Source organism: Protopterus annectens, chromosome 5.part1 (assembly GCF_019279795.1).
Source record: "Protopterus annectens isolate FY-2018-M chromosome 5.part1, PAN1.0, whole genome shotgun sequence".
NCBI lineage: Eukaryota > Metazoa > Chordata > Ceratodontiformes > Protopteridae > Protopterus > Protopterus annectens.
The window spans coordinates 202,397,798-202,422,879 of NC_056736.1; positions in this window are offsets into that span (position 1 = coordinate 202,397,798).

A 25,082-nucleotide genomic window follows, 5' to 3' on the forward strand; every position below is an offset into this window, starting at 1 on the left:
CGGGTTCCGATACAGTAGTCAGTTCATTTCTTAATCGTTCCTTTGTCTCTCTGGTAAGGAGTTGTACTCTTATCTTCGATAGAGCTCACAAGGCCATCCTCCTCAGGGAAGGGTGATGTTATGCATGTACATACATTTATTTTTCTGTAACCCAGCAGATAATTAATGCTGAGAGACATAAGCCTGCTGTACTGGTTACTGCCAGGGTCAGAATTCGATCACACTACAGCTTAGCTTCACCAATTACATGCATGATCATTTCTACTGCCATATTGTATGGTACAATTCAATGCATTATATAGTATTTTGATTCTAAACTGGCACTTCATATGTGTTTCTATATATATTTTTCTAACAACATCCATCCGGCCATATGCATGTTGTTCCGTCCTTTACCTTGACCGTGTGTATTTGGCCGTCCGGCAACGCTACTCTCCACATGTGATGTCCCACCTTCCCCTTCTTTGCCTGTAGCACCCTGTTAGGATGTCCTGTTTGGTAGGCACATGTTCCGCTATATGTGTTTGACTTCTCTGCATAGCTAATCATCGATGCAGTGTTTCAACAACCCGACTTGTCCACATGTGTACAGTTATGTGCACCGTGTGCAAACCTATATGGTTTGGACGGGTACATACCACATGCGGGATGTACACATTCTGCACACACATTCACATGCAGCCATTTCCATATCTGTACCTGAGGTGGGTTGGTGACATGTGGGGTACGTATTTGCCCGCGTGGCACTGCCTAACACATACTTCTTACCACATTTCAGGTATGCACATTGTGAGTAGGTGTATAGCTGCACAAGGATGCTAGCTGGTTTGGGTGCACAGGTGTACATGGGTGGGACTTACATGCTACAATGAGGCTATTGTGTATTACATCTGCATGCATGGGTTCTGCTTCTGGATATTACACTTAAACATACGCCATCCTGTGTATGTTACAGACACGTTGCTGGGTGTGGGACATGTTGCTATGCACATGTTTGCCTGTGTTTAGGGTATCTTGGTTCCTTCCTGTTGTTATGTCGACACAGCTACCCGGCTATGTACTCTCACTACTGCTTGTGACCATTATGGTTGACACCTTTTCCAATGCCCATAGTGGGACATGTTTTGTGGAAACATCGGATTTTGCAGGACAACACATACCCACAGCAAGTGGAGTTGACAGACCTTCACTTGTTTGCCATAATATACGCTTATTCTGTTAGCATTTGGGTTCCTTATTCAGTTTCTTATGCCATGTATGTGTTTCATATACAAAATATATGTTTTATGCTACTATTACAGGTATATTGCGGGAATATTTTTGGCAGGGAATCTCAGGTCATTTGCCAGTTTTTCGATTTTTGCTGGGACACAACTGTCCAATGAGGGACTGTCCATGGCAAAATGGGACAGCTGGTATCCCTGGTGACCATGCCCATGTCGCTACTGGGGTTGCCACCTTTTCCAGTTGCCAAGGTGGGATATGTTCGGGACTCACATCTGATTTTACAGGCCGACACATACACACGGTCACTATATAGCATAGAACTTCACTTGTTTGCCTAAATAAAAGCTTATTGTTGTGGCAGTTTGGTTGCTTATTCTGTTTCTTGTGACATTTAGCTATTTCAGTTACAGAAATAACCAATTCATGCAACCATTACATTAAATACGGGATATCATTATGTCCTACAATCTTAGCACATTTGCCATTTATCGGGACACAACTGCCCATAGAGGGACTGCCCCTCGCAAAGTGGGACAGGTGGTAACCTTAGTCGCTACTCCTATGTCGGTGCGGCGCGCTGACATGCTGCGGTACACCTTCTCTGGGTATGACCACTGACGGTGCATTGCGGGACAAACACGGTCTTAAGCGTATCCTTTACTCCTTGGACGGGTACACTTAGGGCTTCGTGGGTTGTATTTGCTTCTCCGTTTAGTTGGGACGGGTACTATGTTGCATACTCTATGTGGGTTTCATTCTGCACGGGCCCTGGCTGCTGCCATTACTATTATGGGCGGACCGTGGCAGTCAGCACATTAGGTTGCTCACCGCCTGCCGGCTTAGCCACGCCTCCCGACGCATCCTACTTGTGCTCGCTTACGTACACTACGCACGTGTCTGTGGTTGCGGCGCGTTCTCATTACTATGCATATGGCACTACTACGCCGGCTATTCACTGCACCGCCGGCGCAGCCCTTACACCCGCCTTGCGCCGAGCTTCATGAATCCCGGGGTTTATGTTTAACCTTTTGAGCTATATCATGCAGAAATACACAAAGAAGTCGAACATGTGTTCTAAACAAACTTTTTCAATGAACAAAATTCTTAAAAATATAGTCAAGAAGACAGTAAATTCACAAAGTCTATGTATGTGATGAAACACTATATAAATAAAGGGAGGAACAGAAGATATTACCATTCTGAAACAATTAAGTCTTGTGTTGTAAAGGTACTGAAATGAACAGGTGCATTTGTTTGTGTCTACTACAAGTGCTCACATGCTAGTAGCTTAAGACACACTTGCTCAATGCCACTTGCTCTATTTGACAAGTGCCCAGCTCCCACCAGCCCAATCCTAATGAATTCAAAAACCCTTCCACCCCCTACTGAACTGTATAACCTAACCAGAAACCTAACTCTAACCCTAGAATAGCAACCCATTACCTAACTCTAACTATAGCTCTCTCTCTCTTTCTTTCCCCCAACCCAAAGGTTTATGATTGCTCCCTAGACCTAAAACTCACTCTACCATCCCTAAACCTAAGTCCCCAATCACTCCTCAACTTTAAACTCTCTTACTGTTCCCTAAACTTATAATCCTTGCTCTCAAAACCTAAACCTCCTTTCCTGTTTCATAAACCTAAATTCCCTGATCACTCCTTAAGCCTAAAATCCCTTTCTGATCCCTAATCCTAAATCTTCTCCCTCTCTAAACCTAAAATCACCACCTGATGTCTGACTAAAACCCTAACCTGCACTCTCAATCCATCCCACTCTCTCCCCATGGCTGTTTCACTAATCTCACCCAAACGTATCCTTCTGCATTTCATTGAGGTGTAACAGCTCCATTCTCTTCACATGGCTGCCACATATCACATGTAATTGAATTCAAGTGTGAGTGGCTGGCCATATGAACTACAAGATGCCTGGGTTCCTGGCTGTGGTATACTGGTATTTGAGTCTTGGGACTCAGGCCCTTATAGTAATCTAGCATGTTTTTAACTTTGCAATGGTCACAAACTTATTTAGGACTAAGTATGTGTTTCATGCATTAGTATGTTGCATTTTCCCCAATTAAGAGAGTTACAAATTCATAGTACATATAAAGTAATTTATTTTAGAGTAAACCAGCCTGTGCAAGTTAATTCACCATCATGAAGATAAACTTTCTGCTGCTTATTCTTAAAGCAATAGCATTGGGTTATTTCCTTGTTTCATTTTTTTAATGGGAATATGATTTTGTAGTGGTAGCTATGAAAGTCATAAATAATATTTGTTATGTAAGTAAAAGTAACTGCACCAGTATCTAATTTGCCTGTGCACACTTATGAACTTTGCCTAATGAAAATTTGTGTCAGACACAGGATGACAAACAATGAAAATGCATGCTTTAATTGTTTACAGCACAATATGGTTGCCCAGTGCTCTTCAGACACTAAAGTAACCTTCCCAGAAACAAATAATAATAATTTGGCATTGTAACTATTGCTGTGCAGTTTGTTTACAATAGAATGCAAATAACAAAAATGGTGTGTGTATGGGTGTGTGGGTGTGTGTGTGTGTGTGTGTGTGTGTGTGTGTGTGTGTGTGTGTGTGTGCGTACACATTTGCACATGAAAAGAAAGCAATAGACTAATAAACTAATTATTAAAAGCTTGGAAATGTATGTAAACTTTACTGACTATTCAGGTGTGATGATGCAGAAGTATATATCAGCAATGTTCTGTTTTATTAGGAAGAATCATATTCTACTGAAGATAAAACATAGACAAAATGCTTTAGGTTTACTGTAACACAAATACTTTTCAGGCCTTAGTCAGATATGCATCTTTTATTAATGCAAAAGGTCTTGAAGTGCACTTAGCAAATTGTTTTATACAGGGCAGTACATTACACTTGTCTACAACTGATGAAGTGATGAATACTCTTCTAACAGTTAAGCCATAATGACATCACAATAGGGTCTCTTATAGCAGTTTGGTGGCCTGGTGAAAGGAATAAAAAATGGCTTGTCAGACAGACCTGCAATTACTAGCAGCCTCTGTGGAATGTCTCCAAATGGCAGTCACTGCTACTAACAAATCAATACCAGGGATTAACAAGAGAAAATACATTCCGTAAAGTGAAGCCATTATGAAGTCCTCTACTGCAGCAAAAAACAACTCAAACATCCTAATAAAAAAAACAATAAAAGAACAGAAAGTTATTACTTGTAGCCTGAAGAAAATATGGTGTACAAATGCAGGTTCTTTTTCAGAATCTTTAGATAAGAAGTGAATTGTCATGAAATATGATTCAGACATTTCAAAATAATTAGTGTAACGAGATGAACAAGAGCAGCGGATATTTTGAAATCAGCCATTCACTTGCGCAAGGGAATTTGTAACATTCATTAAAACAGGAAATGAAACAACTACCATATTCATAGGCACTGCATTTAAAATTCCCTTTTTCCCCTTGACATTGGTATGCTCCAATAAACTAGTCATAGACTGGGAATGTTAAATGAAAGTTTCTTAATTATCTTTTTTTTATTCTGGAAATGTTTTCTCCATTCTGAACACCATATCTGAATTAAAACACTTTTAACTTTACACAGTTTTTTCAGTAAGTGAATGTTGTATACTTCAGGAGTTTAAGAACACATTACAGCTTCTCTTAGAAAATTAACTAGCTTATGAAAAACAGCTGTGACATTTTTATTAGTCTGAATTTCTTTAAACAATAGTTCATAGCAGAAGTGAAAGCATATTGTATCTAAACTATATTAGTAGCATCAAAAAAAAAATATATATATATATCAGGTCTCTTTATTATAGTTATCAGGCACCATTGAGAATATGGGAATGGAATTTAGTCTCCCCAATATAAAACAGTATATATGTTAAAAATAAATAAGGTGGTTTAGAAAGACTTCTCTTCTCTCCACAGAAATATTAGTAGACCTTGATTTATACTGCTTAGTCTAGAAATTTGTAAGGTGAAAGGCCATTTTTTGTTTGTAAGGAATTTAATAATGGCTTTATTTTTTGAATTTCACTGCTTAATAACCACATATGAGAGGTCCATTTGAACTTGCAGTGGACCATGTGAATATCAAAACTGCAGCAAATAGGATTGTATAAGTCTACTTGTAACTTTGCTGAAAAAAATAACAGTCACTATTCTTGACTTACTTTAAAAAGCCTTGGGTCAGTATGTGGGTAAAAATGTTTGTTATTTGAATTACATGGTAGTTTATTAAGGGTATTATTATTATAATGTTAGTGGATGGGGATAGGGGATAGAAACAGAGTCACTAGATTTATAGAGACACACTGTACACAGGCTTATATCATGTAATGCATGGGAGAATACATACAAAGTTGGAGCCATGAAAAAATACTGGTATGTGAATTTCAAATGAATGAATAAATAGCATGATCAGTGGTCAGCACTGCTGGTCAGATAAGGAGTAGTACTATCCTTGCACAAAGCCTTGTGGCACAAGTTGTAATGTGGCATGAGGATGCCTACAGAGAATAACAATTTCAATATGTTCCCTGTAGCCCTGTATATATATATATATATATATATATATATATATATATATATATATATGAAACACCCAACATATTTGCTTGCTGCAACTTGCTTGAAAATGCAAGTGGTTGAAATCCCACTTGCCTGGTTATAACTACTTAGCACTCCCACCACCTGACCTTAAAACAATATATAGCATTACCAGAGGAATCGTTATATCCAAAAAAACTGCGACCCACTTCCTAAGCCTATTTCTCGTTAAAACCTAAAACTGCCTTACGGCTCAGTAACTCTAAATTCCCCACTTACTCCCTAACACTTAAACTCCATTCCCACTCCCTAAAGATAAAACACCTTTCTGTTTCCTAACCCTAAAACTACCCTCTCACTCCATAAACCTAAATGCTCCTCAACACATCATGACTGTCACACTTACCTTGTCTGAACTAAATGTGTTTTGGTAAGGAGTGGTAGTCGCCTGTACTTTTTTATTCTTGTACCCACAGCTTAATCACATTTGACTAACTGGCTTTAGTTTATGTTCAGTATGACAGTAACATGAATACTGATTTACCTTGCTTGCAGTTTGCAGACAGCATTCTTAATGTAGACATGGACTTTACTTTGCATTTTCCAGTGCTTAGGTTAAACTCTGCAACTTTTCATTGTAGCCATAATTTCTCAGTCCAGATTTCCTAAAGACTTTTCTGGTACTTATTCAGACCCCCATAGCTTAGCAAGTTATCACTCAGTCCATTTCTGTATTCTCTGCCTCATCACCTATTTTTCCCAGTATTCAAAACGTATATCTGTGCGGCACTCACAGCCATTTTGCCTTTGATTAGTCATCTGATTCCACAACAATATGATTTTGCTGCTTTGACATTCTACATTTAAAACATGTTCTTGCAAACTGGCTAATGTCACTGCACATTCTAGAAACTTGATATTCTTAAAATTGATTCTTATTAAGTTTGTGGCCACATGTATGTTTTTTTCCAGTGTTAAATTAGGTTTTCAAATGAGTTTACTTCTACTATGACCATTTCTTAGGTCACAAACTACCCTGTCTCTGATTAGGGAATCGCACAATTACAGAGAAATGTGCAACACTTTTCCATTGTTCAACGCCAGCCAAGCTAAGATAAAAATTATTCTTGATTAACTCACTTGCTCTTGCTTTATATAGGGATCACAACTTTCTAATCTGTATGCCTCCAAATCTCTTTGAAGAAGGTCAAATTCGCCAGTGACTTAGTTGTTTGGTAGTTGTATTTACTCTGCATTTGAGAGCTGCTATTGCTGTACTTTTACATTAAGAAATTCCAGGATCAGACATCTTGTGGCAGATGGTGTTTACCTGGTCTCTCAGAGCTGGAAAGCACTGCTAGTTGCTTGTTGTTTAATCTGCATTTGAGCACTGCTTTTGCCGTACTTTTATATTAACAGATTCTAGAGTCAGACATCTTGTGGCAGAAGGTGTTTACTTAGTCTCTCTAAGTTGGGAAACTCTGGAGGAAGCTCAACGTCTGATTGTTTATTGGCTATAGGGCATATGAGTCAATTCAAAAGCTTTTTTCTCTACTGTAAAGTAGGCAAGTTGCAAGGCTTTTTGTTCAATAAGACAACTCTGCACCACTTATTGAGTAGAGGGTACAGGAGAGAGTTTTCTAGCTGTTTTCTATTCATGGAGCTGCCCGTCGAGGAGCAGAAAACAGTGCCCTATATAGTAACAAACACCTAGACAGTAAAACTTATTTATAATGTAAGGATTAGTTCCAAAACATATTAAACACTGTGATATTGGGCGGAAATAAGTTTAGAGCAGCAAGGTTGTGCACTGCCTAGAACTACCATATCCTAACACTACATAACATGTTGCCCTTAATCACCGAAACTGCCCTAAGAGAGCCCTGTTAAAACCACATTTTTAATCCTAAACAGCCTTATTACAGGACCAGAGAACATGAATATGCAATTTTTAAATGTCTTTATGGCCATCTAGGTAGATTTGAGAATCCTAAAGCAATGAAGCAAGTGTTTCATATACTCAGACAACTAGTTAATCATTAAAGAAAATAACATGGTATGTAAGAAACCATACTGATTTTCAAACACCTCCAAAACCACCTAAGAGCAACACTGCACTGCAGCAATTAAAAGCACACACCAAAAGCAACACCAAACACCTCACATATGCCTACACCTAAATAGTCCCCTAACAGCACAGCCCATAAGGCAAGCATATATTTTACTTAACACCCTTGTCTTTGGTGACTCCACTGTGTGACACACAGATGTCTTACTCACCAGGTTAGACAAGGAGAAAATAATGGTTAGTTGTCTATTTGGAGCCAGGATCTACAATATCATGCACACACTCAGGTCACTACACCCCCAGTACCAATATGATTCTATCATGGTCCATGTAGCTCTAAATGACCTGAAATGCACTTCACTGGACTATATAAAGAATATGATAATGAATATCTGTCAGATAGCTATGGGCTTTGCTCTGAGCAACATTCCAACTTCACCAAGAATGATGCCACAGTATGTACATAAAATGATTGATTTTAATAATTGGCTTAGCTTCTGGTTTCACTCCAGGGGGATCCAATATCTGTCAGCAGGAGAGAACATACTCAAAAGATCATGTTGCTTTGCCAAGGGTGGGCGGCACCTATCCCACCACCTTAGATTTTTGAATATTGCTAAAACTTTATCAACACTTAGAGCCTTTTTAGGCAATGCCAAAAATACAAGACTACCAAAATGCTGAAAAAGTATATAAGCAACCTTAAGGTATTACAGCTCAATGGCAGGAGCCTAAACAAAAGCCTTCTGCACTCTGGAGAATGTAGACATCTGTGCCATAACTGATACTTAATTTAAAGCCATAAACAGTACTCCAGTAGTACAAGGCTACATAGCATTCTACAGATTTATACCAACAACTGTGCTGACTGTAACCAAAGGTGTTGGTGTCTCAATCTATGTCAGCAAAAAACACACATCTAGGCTGGTTAAACAGGATGATATTGTGGAGCTCATCCAACTGCAAGTCATCATAGATAAGGACCTCTGCCATATAATTGCTAGCTATAGGTCACTATTTATTGCCCTAGGATCTCACTGCACTTATCTAAACCTACTAGAGGTGCTCACCATCCAACCAAACACCCTATTCATGGTTGACATTAACTATGCTTCTATAGACTAGGAAATGTATGCTGTTTCAAACTCATAGGCACAATGTTTCCTGGACTTTATTAAAGTAAACATCCTTGAAAAGATAGTGCATACTCCAACCAGAGGATTGAACATACTGGATCTGGTATTCAGTAAATACTGTGGGAAGAAATCGCCAGGGAATTGTTATGGCTAATCTAGTACAGGCCCTAGGGCTGATAGCCTAGTACCAACCTATGAACCTATGAATAGCATGGGAGAGCATTGTGCCCCCCCCCCCCATGTCACATCCTTGTTAATCAGGTTGGATCACAAAGCTGTTTCCTTTGAAGTAAAAATCAACCCAGAAAACCCAGTAACAGTTAGGAAGTATTCTAAGGCAAACTACATCCTATTAAGTGACAGTTTACCAAAATTCAAGGCTCTCCATAACCCCAAGACTAAAGCTACTGTACTTATGCAGAATTATTCACAATGTCCCAATACAAGCATGAGAATGACTGCATAGAGACGTCCATACCTACCGGAAATAAACCCAACACAAACACAAAAAACAAACCCTACTGGTGGAATCCTTACTTAAACATAGAATAAAAAAAGGAAAACTCATGGCCAAAATTAGGAAGAGCAACTCTCTTAAAGACAAATGCTCTTTTATGCAACTAAACAAGAAACTAAGATGTCTAATTAAGTCCAACAAGGCCAGTTGTGAGGTCAGAATAGCCTTGCAGGCTAAGAAGAATCACAAGATCTTCTTCAACTATGTCCAGAACCTTAAAGGTAACACAGCAGTGTGCTAAACTGGTGGTGAAGAATACCACTTCCACCAAACAGGTTAACATAGCAAATCTACTGGTTTATAAATTGTATAAATTCAACTCAAATTTCAACACTCCCCCCATCTCCAGCTTCAGTGGGTAAAATTCCCTCCAACAGACTGCGTATGACTATTAGCATGGACTAGGTATAGGTGGCACTCATTAAAGCCAAGAACACCACATCCACAGTTCTCAACAACATCCCTGGTTGATTCCAGAACAGTATAAATGTGACTTATCTGGACCACTTGGGACAGTCTTCCACTACAGCCTTGAAACAGGATACTTTCCAAATAAGTGAAAGACCACAACAATCATTCAATTCCATAAGGATGGACCTTCAACTGACCCAGGGAACTACAGACCCATCAGTCTAATAAGACTAATATGCAAAACCATGGAATGAACTATCATGGAAATGATAAACAAGCCCAGGGATTCTCTAAATTCTGTGTAGGCTCAGTGAGAAGCCTACACAGAGTTTACATGTTTGTGCAATGAACAGCAGTGCTAATTGCATATGCATGTCACGCATACTTGTAGAACTGTAATGATTATTCAGTAATCTATAAATGTAATCAAGCATACCTTCCTCAAATATTACCACTTTTTGGATGTATTAAGAGGGACAGCTTTACACCTGTAGTTTAAATTATGAGCAATCCTGACTAGATGACAGGTTTGCATAGCATATATATACCACCATCCATGCTTGCAAGAATGTAACCCATGCCATCAATGTTCTCAATGAGCTATGTATTTACTGGGTGCATTACTGGAACATGTATCACACATGCATCTTCTATAACACCTTGAAAGGATTCTGTGCTGTTAACTCCTAATGGTTATGCATCACAATGAATATATAGGTATGGTCGATAAGATGTATTTGAGTTAAATGTGGCAAAAGTGATACACTTGAGTAAATCACTGAAAGATGCGTGGTGAGGTAATGCAAAAGGGTGCATTTTACTCAATTATTGGTGTGATGAGGGTTGAGAACAATGGGACTATGTCATTTGATGTGGATGCCCTGCCCACACACAGGAGTTGTGCTATATGCAAGAGATTTGTCACCACAGTGGTCATGTGCTGGTGGAAGTTCTGCTTAATATCTAACTGAGTACCCAGGCCACATACTACTTGGACTGCTCATAGTGGTGTGCTGGCTATATTGTAATTAGCTTGTATAGTTGCTTTCATAACTAATCATGATATTTATTCATCTACTGTGTCTCCATGGCTCTGGCAACAAACCTTTGTGTATGTTAATACTTTCTGCATAATACCAATACTGTTCTTAGATTCAATGATTGTCCACAATTTGCAGTTGTACACAAAGCTGGTTAGACTAAGGATGTGTAAGATTGTCTTTACTTCTGAGGTTTAAATAATGAAAAGGAAAAGGCCTAGTGCAGAATCTCGAGGTACAGACCTGGTTACTGGACTCTAGTTATAAATGACTTCACACACTTCAACATTATGCGTCCTATATGTAATCCATTGGCCTACCCACTTGGTGACATAGGTGTTTATGCCCACTTGAGACAGTTTCTCTGTAACAGCTGTGTGTGTGTTTGTGTCAGATACCTTGGCAAGGTCAAGTTATGCAGGATAGTAGTCATTTTTTTTTATGTTTGCTCTTAATGACCTTCTTGAAGATGTCAACCAGATTTAACAGACATGATGTAGCAATAACAAATCAAACATGGGTTTGGTACACAGTCGGGAGATTACTTGTGTCCTTTTTGATAAGGTCCGTGATGACTCATTCATCTGCCTTACAGACAAGCAGAGTCAGGAGTATGGGTCTATAGGTCCATGCATCAGGTGATGGCCCCTGCCCCCCATTCAGATAGATGACTGTTGTACACCCTTCTGCACCAACAAAGGCTGTCTGGAGGCTGTGTTGAGGGTAGGGATCCAATGGTGTCTGCTTGGTCAGGTTTTAATTCACTATCAGTAACTTGGGTTTTTGTCAGGGCCCATTGATTCTGTGTTTTTAGCATTAGAGAGTGCACAGATGAGCTGCTCTCCTGATAAGATAAACTGAGTAATGTTTGCATGTATACTTCAATTGATGGCTAATAGCAACGGGGGCAAAGTGTGAGATGAAATGTTAACTAGCAGATTGTCCATTTTCTCCAGCTGTATATGGTTGGTGGCATCCACAAGCAGCTCTGCACTTATTTCCCTTTCACACTTATTTAAATAAATGGTTTGTGAGTACACCTCCAAATACAGTCTTGGTTATGCATCACAGGTCACACACTGGTACTGTTCACACAGTCATACAGTTATACCAATGTCACATAATTACATCAATTGCACAACATATGTTTATATATGTTTCATGGGAAAGCTGTGTTTCAGCAGCTTGATGCAATATAAGGAAACATTACAAATGAGTTGGTTTTGACTCATGTAGAGCATTTACTTACACATGCTGATAGTCACACAATGGTGTTGTTGACCACTTCAATAATCCTTGGGAATAACAACACAATTGCACATACAATGAATTCCACAAAGTTGCAATTGAATAAAACCTTCTTATATTTTTGTGTATATCACAGCATTACAACATGCGGATGAAACAAGACATGCATGCCCATGTAATCAGTATAGATTCATAGGTGTTTACTAGGTTAATGACCACAATGCCTTTTTAAGTCTAGCCATGCATCCCAAATCTCTGACAAGTTCTGATACCCTTGATAAGTGCAAGCATGGGCCTGGGAGATTAACTATTTACAGGTTACCTGTGTCGATTAGAGACATAGGTGCAAAACCAGGGATGAATTTCCAGTTTCCCATCAAATTGTCCAAGTTGTACTTGAATTGGGTTAGGGAGGAACTCTGCTTCACTTGGATGGTGAGCCTGTTCCATAGACAGTATAGTCACTCGGATACATAACTATCTCTCCAGCAGGTCCTATTTATATCACAGGCAAGGTTTAAGTCTTTAGAATGGGTAATTCTGGTGGTGTTTGTTTTGTGGATATGCAGATGGTCCATCAGAGTGTGGTCTGACAATGCCCTGTATGCCAGGCATAGATCTCATGTCAAAAGCCTGTAGGAGACAGAATACAGGGATTGGGCCTTGAGGCGGTCTGCATAGGATATTTTACTTGCATCCTGTATTCTTTTAGTGAGAAAATTCTGTGGATGTTCCAATTGTTGGATATGCTTGGTTAGGTACATACCAAAGGGGGCACTGTACTCAACAATAGGTGTGATGAATGCTGAATACAGTGGAACAATGACTTCCTTGGACTTAGATGCCATGCCTTTGTTTATAAGTTGTGCAACATAGAATGTTTCCTCACCACTGTAGACACATCATGGTCAAAGACAAGATTACTATCTGTGTGTGTCCTTAAGTCCCTGACCACTGGGACATCTAACAGGTGTGTTGTCAATAAGATAGTTAACAGGGGTGAATGACTTCCCAAAGGATACTATAATGCATTTCTTGGAATTTAGTTTTAGTCCATGGCTCTGACACCAGTTGTTTGTCTGCGTCATCCCCTTCTGGAGAACATTTGTGTCAGTGTGAGATTCAATGACAGCTCTTAATTTGCAATCATCTGCAAATTTAGTCAGTCAGAGACCACTGACATTGATCTTGACTTCTGAGAAGTAAATGCAAAACAAGACCTATCCAAGGAGTGATCCCTGAGGGACTCCACTTGTGACAGGCCTCTTTGCAGAGGTGAACTCCCAAATTCTAACTTCCTGGGTCCTGTCTGTGAGCCAGTTGGCTAGCCACCAGATGACATACAATTTTGTCAACAATTCGAGAGGGCTAGTGTGACAAATGCCTTGGCCAGGTCAAGGTAGGCAGTGTGAATGACTTTGTCCTCATCCATTGCTTTGGTGATCTTCTCAAAGACTATGCAAACTAATTGAGTAGACATGATCTGCCCATGATGAAGCCACACTGGGCTGAATCCAGTGTCTGGAGGTGTACTACATCTCTATTGGTCATCTAGATGATAATTCTTTACATGGCTTTACATATAAGACTAATGAGACGTGTGTTTGTAGTTTCCAGGGTATGTAGAAGGCCCATCTTTGTGCCGAGGGATGACTGTTGCCTTTCCCCTTCATGAGGCACAAAACCTGTTTTGGAGGCTACAGTTAAATATTAAGTCCAGAGGCCCTGATAGGTCATTATGCTATTTAGAAGGCATCCTCAGATATTGTCTGGTCCCATTGATGCAGTGTTCTTGGTCTTAGAGAGAGCATTACGAACCTCTTACCTAGTGATAGTAGGAGGGAGTTACATTTGATGATAAATTTATATTGATGTATGTCATCAGAGCATTTAATGATGGTAGGTATGGACATGCACACCTGTACCAAACTGCAAGTGTAAATGTGATGGTTGAATGAGAACTGGGTAGAATGTTGATCTGCTCCACTACAAAAACACATGCCTTAATAACCCAGCAATATGCATAGTTTCATTCCATGTCAAAAGTTCTTAGGAGGTCTATTATTACATTTGTTATAGAAAACACACAAAATAAAATGGCAGCAGAGGTCATCAATACATTACATGACACCATAGATTGTAACATACTCTTTTAGGCGTATCATACATGCACACCTTAACATAGCACGTCAATGACAACAACATTGACATGTGAAATGTTTATAGGTTTGCATGTCATGACTACACTAATACCCAACAGCACATAAAATCCTACACATTATTATAAGATTTAATGGAAACTCCATATATCTGTACAATGGAAGATGGTAATATTATGTGCATATGTGTGTATTTGTTTGATTACATCGCATAGTGCCTCTCTCCATTTGTGATAGGTGTACCACCCCATAACAGAACCAGCAATTACACATCCAGGGGACTGGAAATGGTTTGCATAGGCTCATGGAAGGACTCTGCTTCATGATGTGTGTATGTATCGTTGACATGAGGACATCTACTCCTCTGCAGAGAGGATGTCATGTGGTCAGAGAGAAAAAGAGAATGTTGGATGCAGGGGACTACATTAAAGGATCTCCTAAGTGGTAGTGAAATGAAAAGTGATTCAAAAGATCATAGAATGACCATAATGTACCATCAACCACACACACACACACAGCAGTAGATTGTGTCTGATAAGAACATTACACCAGTGTAGATATATAAGCTGAATTCCATAAAATCCAGCAGTAGCACCACCACACATGTGTGACTTTAACACTGTCACATTGCATTTTATGGAGTATGATAGCATCATCGTATGCTGAGAAGAAAATGTAGGGATGAGTGTCTGACATGGATGTGAAGTCACATCTCTGCGTAAAATTGTCTCAAAAATATTAAGTGAATGGATACACACTCGAGTTGCCTGCTGTTAGATTAGAACATATAAATATCTAGCTCCAGAAGCTGTAAAATGCAATATTTAAGATCACTGCCACACAAGTTTGACATGAATAATGTCAGAGTGCACTTTATAGTGGAAGGAAGGCATAATGGTTAAGGGGTTTACCTTGTAGACACAAGGTGCAGGGTTTGATTTTCACATGGGGTAATTGGCTAGGCTTAAAATGACCTAGAAGGGCAGTTAGCCTGGTATGAACCTATGATACAGGATGACATCATCAGTGTATGTTACAATAAGATGTTTGGAGGAGTGTGTGACACAGCTGTGGATTCACATGCCATTCTAAAATTTTAAAATACAGATCTTTGCATCACAAAACACCTAACTATCTATAGAACAGAGTACTTAAAGCAAGATCCACAGCACACGTCCAACTTTTATAGTGTCAGACAGCACTTTTTAGCTGATGACATGAGCACTATCTGTTGAGAAAAAGATGGTAGTAGGAGTGTCTCACATTCTGTTCTAAAATAGTCTCTTGAATGTGAAATGGCTGAACACACACACACACACACACACACACACACACACACACACACACACACACACACACACACACACACACACACACACACACACACACACACACACACACCAGTTGACCACAGGGAGACTAGAACCCTAACTTATCTACAGAACAAAGTACTTAACACAAGCACCATAGTAAAAGTCTGGCATTTATATTGCCAGACAACACTTTATAACAACTGCCATAAGCAGTGAATATTCTCAAGAAGATGTTTATAGGCCTGTATGAAAGGAATGTGTAGCTTTGTGTGACTGTCAAAATATTTGTTCCCCATAGGACTGGATTGTTGTCAGTATGATACAGACGCATGCTGTTCTGATTACACATGGTACTTTATTACTTTATTTTACTTTTGTTGCCTATTCTTAAAATTACTCAATTGCATTTATCCTGATGCATCTATTACTGCTTGTTAGTAGCCTGATTAAATTGTAACTGTTATTCTAATACTTTTGGTTTAAGTGCTTGGGCTTCAGACCAGTTGTTTTAATGTAAGAAGGTTTGTAGTCTGCACTCTTGTGGGTAGTCTGCACTCTTGTGGCAGGACAGGTGGCTCACATCCTTCTAAACTTGGGATTTGCTGATTGAAGGCTTATTGTCTGGTATTCTAAAAGTGTCTTAGTTCTGGTTTAAGCACTTGGGCTTCAATCCAGTTATTTTCATTAAGAAGGTTTGTGGTCTGCACTCTTGTGGGAGGACAGGGTAGATTCTGCCCTTCTCAGCTGGGAATTTCTGGTTAAAGGCCTATTATGCCTATTTATTTGAACTGTTTCTTTCTCAATATGGTGCACATTGTTTGCTGTAGCATAGACTAGATTTAGACCTGCTGAATCTAGCTTTGTTTGTATAACTTGAGCACTAATCCAGGCCATCTTTTTGGAGAAGGTTCCCCTGCACCCTAGTGGCAGGAGTGTGCAACTAGAACTTGTCTGATTGAAGACGGCTGGAGCAGGGCTCAGTTTTGAGCCTTTTTATTGGTTAATTGGTTAATTTGTTTAAATCAGTTTTCTTGTTTGCTACTGTTATATTTAAAAAAAAAGTTCTAGATTGTTTTCCTGCATTTCCTGTTACTAGATTAGTCCAGATACAGATTTGCTGTATTCAGGATTGTATTGTAGTTTCTGAGTTCCCCAGACATTTCTGTGTTAGAGGGGAGCCTCTCAGCTTATCAGTCAGAGTGGTAAGCACTAGGTAGCCTATCTACCACAAGAGGAGTGGTTTCTAGCTCTCTTTCAGCTTTAGGTAAACTATTACCAGTGCCAGAAAGTCTACTCTTCATTTTTTCCATTAGATCTTATTAGTTCTCGTCTCTCTTGCATTTAACTAGCTTATTCACCTAGCACTTCATCTGGCTTCTTATAGCAATTATTGTAGCATACATAAGTGCTAACAGCACTAAATGTCCTATAAGGAAACAGCTCCAGTACATATTAATAATTACCATCCCTCCTGGCATGTCTAAAGGTCAGTTTCCTGTGCTTTCTCCTATTAACCTGGTGAACTTGAGCATTCTGAGGCAGTGTAGCAACTACCTAATGTACACAGGCAACCATCTCATATTACCTCCCAACACTCAGACTTGTGAGAGATGCACTTATATATCCAAACAAGCCCTCTTCAGCCAAGACTGGAATAGCTGGTCAAGAGGAGAAGGTTAGCACCTGCACCACACCACATGGAACACATATCCCTCTGGAACACCCATCCCAGCTCTCACATAAAAACACAAATCATGCACCCACCTTTGCAGAGGCTCTCAATAGAAATCTACCCAAACAGCAGAGACCACCAAATCAGAAATGCACTCGACCACAATAACACAGCACAAATCACAAGACTCAGAGCTCACCTACACAGTGTGCCCCTCAACCTAAGCCCATAAGACAAAAAAGCTTGCCCAATACACTAATCATAGGTGACTCAATAATGAGGCACACTGTTGTCCCACTCAGTAGGTTGAATAAGGAGAAGTAACAGTCAGCTGTCTGTCGGGTGCCAGGACCCGACACATAACACATGCACTCAGGTCACTCCACAACAAGTACAAGTATGACTCTGTCATTGTCCATGTGTGTGTGAATGACATGAGATGCACCTCCCTGGACTACATGAAAAGAGACATGGAGGAGCTCTCGGATTATGTGGCCCAAACAGTTATGACCCTAGCCCTGAGCAGCATCCTACCATTGCCCAGAATGATACTGCAGTACAAGCAGAAAATGATTGACTTCAACAATTGGCTAAGTTTCTGGTGTCATTCTAAGGGTTCCAGTATCTGCCTGCTTGGGATGACATGACTGACAGACCTCGATGCTTTGTCAAAGATGGCCTGCATCTGCCACCCCTAGGTTTCCAGAAACTGGCTAAGGCCCTTGCCACCCCTATAGTGCCTTTTTTAGGTGGTGTTCCAAAGACCAAATTGCCACCATAACACCTATAAATAAATGCAATCTGAGGGTCATGCTGCTCAATGCTAAAGACTAAATCTCAAGATGCACTCGCTTGACGCATTCCTCTAAATGGAGAACGTCAACATTTGTGCTGTAATGGAGACCTGGTTTAAAGCAGCAGAAAGCACACCTGCACTACCAGGCTATAATTCATTCCATACCTTTCACCCCAGAACATGGACAGAAGCTCCAAAGGCAGTGGCGTCTCCATATTCATAAAGGATATGCACACCTCCAGACTAGTAGCACAGCATAATGCATCAGAAATACTTCAGGTACAACTAACAGTGGTTAAAATGGCGTTTCAGGTTATATCCTGCTATAGGTCCCCAACCATGCCCCAAGACTCTCACTCCATGTTCCTAAGCACCCTGGAAACTATTAGGGTCAAACCCAACACTCTCATACTAGGTGACTTCAACTACCCCTCCATCAACTGGGAAAACTACTCATGCACCAATACACTTCCCCAACACTTCCTGGAATTCATTAATTCCAATCCACTGGACTAGCTCATTCTTACCCCCAGTAGAGGATGAAACATCCTTGACCTGGGTTTTACTAACATGGGCAACTGTTGCTCAACACCAATAGTCAATTCCTCCCTGGTTAGATCTGACCACAAACTAATTATCATGGACATCCACATCTCATCCACACTACCAGCAAAGGTAACCAACATGAAAAACTTCTCCAAAGCTGACTTTCGGATCCTACAAAAAGAGGTGGCTAACTTCATCATGGCACCCATGCAAATAGAAAATAGGTGCATGACTGCAGAATCATACATTAATGCACTGTACGAACATGTAAATAAATGCATGGAACTAGCCATATCCAACAGAACCAAGATGCTCTGCTCCAAAAAAAGGAAGCTGATCTGGTGGTCCCCTGCCAGTAACAAACTCTACAACAGAAGGAAAAACTGTTGCAAAAAATGTGAAGTCCCAAAACTGGTAAAATTTTTTATTTTTTTATTTTACATTTGTTAACCGGGCTAGTCCAACTGGATACATGTCCATTTTCAGTGGAGGCCCGAGGAGAAAAGCTCCACTATCTAATGCATAATAACAAAAAAATACATTCAAAGTACATAGGTAATTTAAGACGCAACTAAAACAGGGATTTAAAATTACATAGGGAATTAAGACACAAGTAAAACAGGCATATAGGCTTTCCTTTCAGTAAGTTCAAAAAGGTGAATACAGAGACTATCAAATTTCTACAGTACAGGTCAAAGTACAAAGGTAATTTGAGATTCAACTAAAACAGGCATAGTGAATTTAAGACTCAACTAAAACAGGCATTAAGTTCAAAAGGTGAAAACAGAGACTATCAAATTTCTTCAGTACAGGTATATAAAATGTGAGACAGAAATAATTAAGTAGTTTAAAAGCAAAAGATAGAGTTACTAGAAAATTTTAGTTTGAAGTTGAGAGAGTCAATTTCTCAGGTAGAGATGAAAAATAAAACGGAGAAATAGAGTTGGGAGACAGTGCAAAGGATGCAGGAGAAGGTAGGAGGTACGTGATCAGCTAGGGTTATTGCAAGAGCAAAGCCAGTGATTGGTTAGAAAATGTTTCAGTTGAGTTTTAAATAGTGTGATAGAAGTTTGGGCTAAGAGGTCTGTAGGAAGTTGATTCCAAATTTTACCAACTGAGTTGGAAAATATAGAGTCACCTGCTGTATTCTTTGATAGAGAGGTTTGAATCAGTATTTTATTGGAAGAGCGTAGGGTTTTAGGTTGTTATAGGGTTTTATCAGGGTGGAGAGCATTGGTATCTTTTCTGGGTGGTGAAGGGCTTTATGGGCAGTAGTAAGCTGATAGTATTGAATTAGGTGAGGTAACTCCAGCCACCCTAGGTTAAGGAGGTTCAGGCAGTGATGTGTTTTATATGGAGAGGCAGTGGCAAATTTGGCAATGTTGTTATAGGCTGTTGTAAGCCTATTGATGTTATGTTTTGAAAGATTTGTATATATGGGGGATGCATATAGTAGAGTAGAGATAAGATAAGTTCTGGCTATGGTAGTTCTTGCTTCAGGAGTTAAGAAAGGTTTGATTCTGTAGAGAGAACCTAATTTTTGTTAGTTGCTTTTATGATAGAGTGGATATGAAAATCAAATTTTAGTAGGTTGTCGATAGTAACTCCTAGAAGTTTGGTTGTTTGGTCAGGAGAGATAAGGGTGCCATTGTTAGAAGTAAGTGTGAAACTAATAGGGAGACAGGTGTGTGGGTGAGAAGAGGAGAAGTTTAGTTTTCTTAGGGTTTAAGAGAAGGCAGTGATTGGAGAACCATTGTTCTATGGTGGTAAAAGTTTTTTGAGTAAGTGAGTGGAGGTCAGCTTGGGTTGTGGCAGAGCAGATGATGGTGCTGTCATCGGCGTACTGAATGCAAGTAGTTAGTGGGGTGGCTAGATACAGGTCATTAATAAAGATGGAAAATAAAAGAGGACCTAAGATGGAGCCCTGAGGTACTCCTAAAGTGGTAGGGAGAAGTTTGGAAAGATTGTTGTTCCATAAAACAGCTTGTTTCCGATTCTGCAGATAGGAAGTAAACCAGCTTAAAGCAAGATTATTGAGAGAGAGAGATTTTAAACAATGTAGGAGGAGTTGGTGATTCACCATGTCAAAGGCTTTTGACAGGTCTACAAAGAATGCAGATGAAAGAAGATTGTTATTCCGGTTTATATTAATGGAGTCTATGAAGGATAATAAGGCTGTTGTGGTGCTATGGTAGGGACGAAAGCCATGTTGGCAAGTAGCTAAAAGGTTATTAGATAGGAGGTGATTTAAAAGCTGTTTGTGGATGCATTTCTCCATTATTTTAGCAATAGGAGATAGCAGTGCTATAGGGCGGTAGTTCGAGTACTCAAATTAATCGCCCCCTTTGAAGAGAGGGATGATGTGGGAGATTTTCCAGAGTGAGGGTATAGTACTTTCTTTAATGGTTCTGTTGATTAGAATAGAGATAGGGTAGGCAATAGCTTTAGCACCTAGCTGGAGATATTCTGCTGGCAATTTGTCAGCTGAGGGGGTTGAGGGTTTGAGTTTCTGAAGTAAATTAAGAATATAGGAAGTAGGTATGGGTTTTAGTTGAAATAGAGGTGGAGTGCAATTAGTATTACCTAGTAAAGAGGGGTCAGGGCTTTGTTGGTTGGCCAGTTTAAGTATGGTTGAAGTAAAGAAGTTATTGAATGTGTTAGCTGTTTGTAGGGGAGAGTCAGGGCAGGAGCCTAGTGGGTTGGGGGTTTCAACCTTGCCGGGGGATAGTAGTGAGTTAATTGATTTCCAAAATTTTTGTGGTTGGTGGTGGGAGGATTGCTGTAGTTTGGTGTAATAGTTCCTTTTATCTTGTTTGATAGCAAGCTTAGTCTTGTTCCTTTTTTGTTTGAAGCTAAGGTGATCAAAAGAGTCTTTCGTGGTTCTCCATTTAGTCCATGCTTTATTCTTACTAAGGATAAGTTGTTTGGTGTTGGTTGTTAGCCATTGAGCTGTCTTAGATTTCATTCGTATAGAACGGATAGGTGCATGATGATTGAGAATAGTAAGAAAGGTATTATTAAAGTGGTTAACAGCTTCATCTATTGGGAGAGTTTTTAGAGGTGACCAGTTAATCAAGCTGAGTTCATTTTGAAACTGCTGAAGGTTAAAATGTTTTTTGCTGCGAGATGAGCGAATTAGGGGAGGTGTTGTTAGATGAGTTTTGTGCCTAATGATGTATGTGAGAGAGTGGTCGCTAAGGTCGTCTGGGAGGGTACCTGTTGAATACATTTGTTGGGGACTATTAGTCAAGATCCAGTCGAGAATGGTTTCTTTGTTATTGTTTATTTGTTCTAGTTGTGGAGTTAATGGTTTGATGGAATCCGTGCAGGTTAATAATGGTAGATGGATTAGTTTGTTTGCACATGTTCCAATCAATATTAAAGTCACCTAGTAGTATTGTTTCTTGAAGGAGATTAATTGAAAACCAGTTTAGTAGGTCTTCTAATATGGGGGAATTGTTGCCTGGGGAAGATAAGTGCAGATAATATTAATAGTTTTGTGTGAGTTTAGGGAGAGTTTGGAAATAATCAGTTCAACATTAGAGTCATGTGGTGGGGTAAGGGCTGATTTACTTATTTCCAGTCCAGTTTTGAAGAGTATAGCTACTCCTCCACCTTATTTGTTAAGACGATCTTGTCTTAGGATGTTATAGCGAGGGGGGATAATTTCGTTATCTTTTATTGTGGGTTTCAGCCAGGTTTCAGTAAGACAGAGAATGTCAAACTGTTGGACTTCTAGTAGGGCATGAAGAGCAGGAAGTTTGTTACATATGCTACGGATGTTAAGATGAGCTATTGTGAGAGATTTGGGAGGTTTAGTTTGTGGTGTAGACATAGGTTTCATAGTTTGGGAATTAGGGGATGGTATGTCTGTGTTTGGGCCTGGGTTGGGGTGTATGTCCCCATCAATTAATGATAAACCATGAATAAGGTTAGTTAGTTGTGAGGTTTTGATGCTGTGCAAGTGTTTTGTGAGTTGAAGAATAAGGTATTTGATGTGTGAGAGACGATGATATTTAGGTTCAAGATATGAGTTGCTGTATATGGGACTGTGATGGGTTGTGAGTGTAGTTGGGGGGGTAGCTAGGGTATGTTTGTGTGGAGTACAAAAGGTAGGATTTAAAGGTTGCTCATAGTAGGTTATGAGGTAGGTAGAGGTAAGAATAGTTAGAAGAGTTAGTAGTAGGAGAGGAAGGTGAGTGTAGGACATGTTGAGATGAGTGGGGATTGTATATAGTAGGTATGTGTTCAGAGAGGAAAGGGTGGGTGTGGGATTGGACTGCTATGGAGTGGGTGGAGAGAAGAATATGTTCTGATTGGCTAGGGAATGTGGTGGGTGTGGTTATGCGGGGATAAATGGAGAGGTCCCAGGGGCGGGTGGGATATGGGGGCAGGGAGGGGAGCGGAGTGAGCCCCAAGGGCGAACGGCGCGGCAGCGCCAAAGGAGTAGGAAATTGCTGAGAGGAAACAATCAGCCAGGTATAATAACAGCAGGTAACAACGGCAGATCAGTAGTCAGGATTCAGAAAAATGAATACTAGTTGTATAAATCCAAATACAGCAAAAAGTAAGTATTACTTTACAAATCTGAACACTTTTAAAAGAAATTCCTGAGGTCTAATGGCTTACCAGTTAGCAGAATGTAATTTCTGAAGAGCACTTGTGTCCTGGTGGGAGACTAGAGATTTAAAGATGGCTCCATGCTCAGCAGGATACTAATATAGACTTTGTATTGGGGGAGGGAGATAGCACAAGGGGTGTAAACCAGGTGGAATGCAAAGAAACCAGAGAGGCAATCAGTGGAAATGAGTGAAGGCCTCAGAGAGGGTAAGTAATAATTCAAACTACCTGTAAAGTGAAGGAGAGAAGAGACAGCAAAGTTTATTAAGGTTGGGAGTGTGTCTTTACATTGACTTGCTGATTAGTAACCAGTTTGTGCACAGATTAGAGTAGGGAGATACATTAGCAATGATAGAGATGCAAATAAGCAGGTGATCCTCCAAGTGATACAAACTAAGGCAGAAAGAACTGAGAGGGCTGCTTGATGGTTAATTTAATTTAGTCACAGGGATGTGAATTAAAATCTATACTGTCTACTGGACAGTTAGGATTACTGTACTATCGCGGGGGGGGGCACAAGGCTACAACAGTCAGTTTTATAAGCAAGCTGAGAACTACTAAGAAATACTGCTAATGTAAAACCCCCTTTTTAGGCTCAACATAAAGTTGAGATACCTTATCAAAATCTCTAAAGCTAGCTATGAAGGCAGAATTCTGGCAGACACTAAAAACCACAAAGCCTTCTACAGTTATATCAAACATCTCCACGGCAATACCCACATTTGTTCTGAGTTACTGCACAATGGTACCTCCTATACTGAGCCCACCCCCCCCCCCAAAAGACCAATCACAATACCGGAAAAATGCCAGGCACACAGCATCACTGCAGCACAGGTTAAAGCTGCATTGTCCAAAGCCAAGAATACAGCTTCCACGGGACCCGACAATATCCCTGGCTGTGTTCTACATGAACTACAAAGTGAACTGGCACCACACCTGTATGCCCTGCTCAATCACAGCCTCACCTCAGGCTTTGTCCTACAGAATGGCACACTGCTACAGTCATCCCTCTCCATAAAGGGGGAGCAACTACAGACCCTGGGAATTATCATCCCATTAGCCTGATGTGTCCGATATGTAATGCTATAGAGCAGATCATCATGGACCTAATTAACAAGGATATAGGGATTCTCCAAACTCTGGATCCCATGTAATCTGGTTTTGTGAAGGGTAGAGCATGGCTGCTCAATCTGGTTGACTTCTTTGAATCAGTCACCATAGCTGTGGATGAGGGCAAGGCAGTACATATGGCCTATCTCAACCTGGCCAAGGCCTTTGATACCATTCCTCACTCGGGAATTATTGATAGATTCACCAAAGTAGGCATCAACCCCTATATCACTAGATGGGTTGCAAACTGACTCACAGATAGAACCCACAGTATGAAAGTAGCAGACTTCAAGTCAGAATGCTGACCAGTCATGACTGGAGTCCCATGAGACCGGTCCTGGGTCCTCTCCTGTTTGGAATGTACTTCTCAGAAGTCTAGGCCAACTCGGAGGGACTGTTGCTGACCACATTCACTGACTATTGCAAGCTGGGAGCCATTAACTCCCCAACTGATGTAGACATCCTACAGAAAGGCCTCACTGAGACCAATGACTGGTGTCAAAACCATGGCATTAAGCTTAATGCCAAAAAATGTGTTATCATTCCCTTTGGGAAAAACTCAGTTCCCCCTAATTACCACATTGATGGCAGCCTACTGAACACTGAATGCGTTATAAGAGATCTGGGGACACAGGTTGACAACAACCTCTCCTTCGACCACGACATTT